Source organism: Alligator mississippiensis, chromosome 3 (assembly GCF_030867095.1).
Source record: "Alligator mississippiensis isolate rAllMis1 chromosome 3, rAllMis1, whole genome shotgun sequence".
In the NCBI taxonomy this organism is placed as follows: domain Eukaryota; kingdom Metazoa; phylum Chordata; order Crocodylia; family Alligatoridae; genus Alligator; species Alligator mississippiensis.
Window position 1 is genome coordinate 271021209 of NC_081826.1, and position 5451 is coordinate 271026659.

Genomic DNA, 5451 nt, shown 5'->3' on the forward strand with positions numbered 1-5451 from the left:
AATTTCTTTCCCACGGAGTTTTCGAGGCTCCGTGGGTTCGGTTCGGCTCTCTGGCCCCGGAGTTGTTAAAGCTCCGTGGGTTCGAATCTTTATTATACAGGAAAGGGATACGTCTAGGATTGCGCTCGGTGACGGGGAGAGGCCAGAGGCTGTTTAGACCTCTGTTGCCTTCTTAAGAAATGCATTGGGTCCGTAAGGATCCGCAGCGCTTAGAGATCTTCACACAGTGCAAAGTCTCCTCCTCCTGGTGAGTTCTCTAATTCCTCCTCTTGGTGTTCGTGGAGTCCTCCAACTTGGGCGGAAACCACTCAAGCTCTTTATACGGCTAGCAAGCCAATCGCTAGCCGCCATGTGTGCATGTATTAGAATCGGCCAATAATGTGGCACGAATCTTCATACAAATGGCGGGAACTCCTTTGCACCGTGCATTTCTGAGATGCAAAAGAAATGCACCATGCGAAGAAAGCTACAAATTGGCGGGAAATTCTCCTTTGCACCGGGGTTCTCTTCTTCAGCAGAGAACTCCACCGTGCAAGGAAGCTGCAATTTAGCGGGAACATAATTTAGCAGTGCCGAAGCACACACAAACAAAAAATCACAACTTTGGGTTGTGACAGCAAAGAAACAGGAATATTTGGAAATGACAACAAAAGACACAAGTCAGCTGTGGTAGTGAAGAGGAAGTCAAAATGTATTCAGTGTAGTGGGTCACCATGACTTGAAAAAGAGCTGGTGCTACACTAACCTATCCTTGTGGTAGGTTCCCATCACTTCTCAGCCTTTTGGCTTAGATGAAGTGTAGTCCCTGTTGGTTCACAGGGGCTTGCATGTAGGACCTCAGCCTCTTGTGGGCCAACATCACCTTGAATGGCATTGTGTAGTTAAGGGTGGAGGCTTGTCCAATGCACTGTGGGCAGCCCCCCCACACCCTCATGAAAGTCTACTATAGCCTTGCACAGGGAGGATCTTAGCTACACACTTTATTTTTATGGAGATGGGGCATTTCTCCCTAGCTTGCTACTTAGGCTTTTTGGATAAGGGCAAGCAAGACTTGGAGGCACCTGAATTCCAAGGCCTCCAGGCTTGAGGTCTACACATCGGATGCCTGCCATGGATTTGGAAGTATCTGAAGTCCTAGGCTGAAGAGTCTGGGAGGAATGATACTTGCTAGTAGTAGCACCACATAGATTTTTCCTTTCTGATGTCTGCTGGGCACTGAGCTGATGTTTTTAGAGAACCGTTCACAATGACTCTCAGATCTCTTTGCTATGTGGTAGAAGCTAATGTAGAACCCATTATACTGTGCATATAATTTGGGTTATTTTTGCTGTGATACATCACTTTACACTTTAAATAACATTTAATTTCATCTTTGTATCCCTCATCAAGTCTGTGAGAGACTGGGAAAAGGTACCTTTCCATTTCTGATGACAGAGCCTGATTATTATTGGGAACTCCAATAAGGAGGTCTTTTTTAAAATTTATAAATAGAGGCAACACCTTGCAATTCCATAGAAGGGTCATTTTCTTCATTGTAGAAGAATCGTGCTGATCAAGAATCGCCAATCAATTTCTAGGCTTTTTTCCAACACCAGCAAGTGGGATGGGTTGGATTCTACCTGAAGAAACCACATGGATATAGAAGGTATCTCCCACTGATGTAAAGCAGACAGATGCAGTATGCCTCTGTGCCTACTCCTACCATTCTTTACCAGAGGTATATTGTCTGGCACAGAGGGATAAATGGAAGTTTGGGGTTATGGAGAAAGCACATTGGGTCAGAGAGCTGCAGAAAGATCAGGAAAGACAGATAGAGAAAGAGAGGTCCTCCTCTGCTGTAACTTCTTCTGGAAGCACACATAACAAAAGGAGGGAGCTGTAATTCACTTCATTGCCCCAAGCTGAGAAACATTCAACCCATGGTGCAATTCAAGCAGACTGGTGAGTGGGACACATATTATCATTGATCCTTTTGCTGTTGAAAAAGTACTAATAAGGCACTGTAATAGGTAGCAATACTTCTATTGGAAGACTGTTCCAGGATCTTACACCTCAGATTAGAAATCAGAAAATTTTCAGCATAAATTTATTTATAGGCAGTTTATAACCATTTGTTCTTGTGCCAATCTTGCTGTTTATCTTAAACAATTCTTTCCTTTCTCTAGTGTTTACCCTCCTGATAGATTTTTAAACAGCAATTGTATTTCCTTGTAGCCTTCACTTTGGTATAATAAACACACTCAACTCTTTTACTCTCCTTGCCTATGTAGACTCGCCATTCCCCTCCCATTCCAGTATTCCTAGTCCTTCTCTACATTTGCTTCAGTTTTGAATTCATCTTTCTTAACATGACCCAAATTATGCAGTACAGGTGACCCTTGCCATTCACAGGGATACTTTCTTGAGATCCCTGCAAATGGCAAAATCTGTAAATACAGCACTGCATTCATGAACATCATGAAAGTAGTGCCCCCTGTGGCTGGGGGGCGGAAAGGGGGGGCATGGCTGCGCTGGGGGTGGGGAGAGCCCAGTGGTGACAGCGGGAGCCTGGTGGTGGCAAGCGTGGAGCTCCTGAGGAGCTCCTGTAAGTATTTAAGATGCTGGTTCAGCGTTCGCGAATATTTGAAACCACGAGTGCTGAACCCGCAAATAGTGAGGGTTTCCTGTATTCCAAAGGGTGTGTCAGCAGTGCCTTATACAATATCACTTATATTTATCTGTAAAAATACTAGAAGAACATTCCTTGCTACATGCTAGGATTACATTTTTCATGACCACACTAGCAACTCATAGATCTGTTGAGAGTGGCTAATGCGCCTGAAAGTCCTCTTCTGTCATTTCCAACTTCTGAGCTCCCAGCTTGCAGCTTTGTACTTTGTACTATTACATTTAATCTAATTTCCATTACTCCATTTTTAAGGCCCTCATTCTTTCTGCATAATATTCCACCCTTTCCTTTTTAAATTTAATTACCACACTCCTACTTTTGTGCCAAAGTGGTTAATGAAAATGTTAAATAAAATCAGGCTGAAGACCAAGCCTGAAGTAAATCTACTAATTAGCTGCTTCCATCCCAATAATTCCCTTATCCTTGGCTTCCCTTTAGCTAGCTGCTTACCTAATTCACAATTCTTATACTAATCCCTGCCTTTTCCAGGGATAAAATGCCAGTTTCCTATGTGGCATCTTATGCAATGCTTTGCTAAAATTCAGATACTAAGTTCTTTCACTAAGCGAGGCTGCTCTGATGTGCTGTAATTACAGCACATAGGAGCAGAGTCATAGTTTCATATTTTCATAGATGCTAGGGTCGGAAGGGACCTATTAGACCACTGAGTCCAACCCCTGCCCTGGGCAGGAATGAGTACTGGGGTCAGATGACCCCAGCCAGGTGTCTGTCCAATCTCCTTTTGAACACCTCCAAGGAAGGGGACAGCACCAGCTCCCTTAAAAGCTTATTCCATATTTTGACAACCCTCACTGTAAAAAATTTTTTCCTGATGTCCAATCTGAATTTGCTCTCTTCCAGTTTGTGGCCATTATTTCTAGTTAACCGAACAAGTGCCCTGTTAAACATTGTATCTCCTATTTCTTGCTGCCCCCCCCTCCCCTGATGAGTTTGTAGGCGGCCATGAGATCACCTCTCAGCCTCCTCTTGCAGAAGATGAAGAGATTCAGGTCTCCCAGTTGGTCCACATAGGGTTTTTTTTTCTGTAGGCCTTTAACCAGATGAGTGGCCCTTCTCTGAACCCTCTCCAGGCAATCCTCATCCCTCCTGAAGTGTGGCACCCAAAGCTGGACACAGTACTCCAGCTGTGGCCTGACCAATGCTGCATAGAGGGGAAGTATCACCACCCTAGACCTGTTTGTGATGCACCTACTTATGCAAGAAAGGGTGCTGTTAGTGTTACTTATTACCTCATTATACTGGTGACTCATGTTAATTTTGGAGTCAACTATGACTCTGAGATCCCTTTCTGCTCCTGTGCTACTTAGAGTGATACTTCTCAGGCTGTAGGAGTGTTGATGTTCTTCATCCCCAGATGCAGCATGTAGATTTTTGTAGACATTTGGGCTGGAAGGGACCCCAAAGGATCATCAAGTCCAGCCCCCTGCCCCAGAGCCAGGAAGTCATAGTATCCCAGAAAGATAGACATCCAAATGTGTCTTGAAGGCATTCAAAGTGGGTGGTTGAACCACCTCCGGTGACAGTCTATTCCAAACCTTGGGGGCTTGGACAGTAAAGAAGTTCTTCCTTATGTCCAGCCTGAATTGGTCACAGTGGAGTTTGTGACTGTTCGATCTTGTCATCCCTTGGGGCACTCTGGTGAACAGACATTCCCCTAGATCCTGGTGAACACCCCGATAAACTTATAGGTGGCCACCAGATTGCACCCGAGCCTGCACTTTTCCAGGCTGAAGAATCCCATGGCTCTCAGCCTCTCATCATAAGGTCTATTTTCCTGACCTCTGATCATGCATGTGGCTCTTCTCTGCACTATTTAAAGCTTCTCCACATCCTTTTTGAATTATGGAGCCCAAAACTGGAGGCAGTAATCCAGATGCAGCCTCACCAAGGCCAAGTGCAATGGGAGAATGACATCCTGGGATTTGCTTGAGAAGCATCTATGGATGCAAGCCAGGGTTTTGCTTTACTACCCACAGCATCACATTGAACACTCATGTTCATCTTGTGGTCAATCCTGACCCCCAAGTCCCTCCAGTCCATAGTGCTAGTCAGCATAGCACTGCTAAGCCTATAAACATGCTGCAGGTTTTTCCTCCCAAGGTGGAGAACCTTGCATTTTTTGGTATTGAACACCATCAGGTTCTCATCTGCCCATTTGCTGAGCCTGTCAAGGTCAGCCTGGATTACTCCCCATCCTCAGGTGTGGATGTTTTACCCCAAAGTTTGGTATCATCGGTGAACTTGGCCAGTCCACTTCTGACTCCAATGTCCACATCATTAATGAAGAGGTTGAACAATGTAAGTCCAAGGACAGAGTATTGTGGGACCTCACTGGTCACAGGGTACCATGACGATTGACTTCCATCAACCACCATGTTCTGGGTCCCACCATGGAGCCAATTTCCCAGACAGCAGATCATGATGGACCCGAGGCTGCAGTTGGCCAGTTTTGCCAAGAGGTGATCATGAGATAACAGATTGAAGGCTTTTTTAAAGTCTAGATATAGGACATCAATCTCTTCCCCCTTGTCCAGGTGATAGGTCACCTGGTTATAAAAGGAAATGAGATTGGTCAAGTAAGACCTACCTGCAACAAACTCATGCTAGGTATCCCTCAGGATATTGCCGTCAGCTAGTCTGTTAAGGATGGCCTCTTTGATAATCTTTTCCAAGACCTTCCCCAGGATAGAGGTCATGCTGATGGGCCTGTAGTTTGCTGGATCCACTTTCCTCCATTTCTTGAAGATAGGCACAACATTGGC

General features: G+C 45.0%; 1 pseudogene; it reads left to right on the forward strand.

Moving 5' to 3' along the window:
* The first annotated feature begins 766 nt into the window (after positions 1 to 766).
* Positions 767 to 971, forward strand: LOC132249722 (U2 spliceosomal RNA; annotated as a pseudogene).
* Positions 972 to 5451: the final 4480 nt, after the last annotated feature.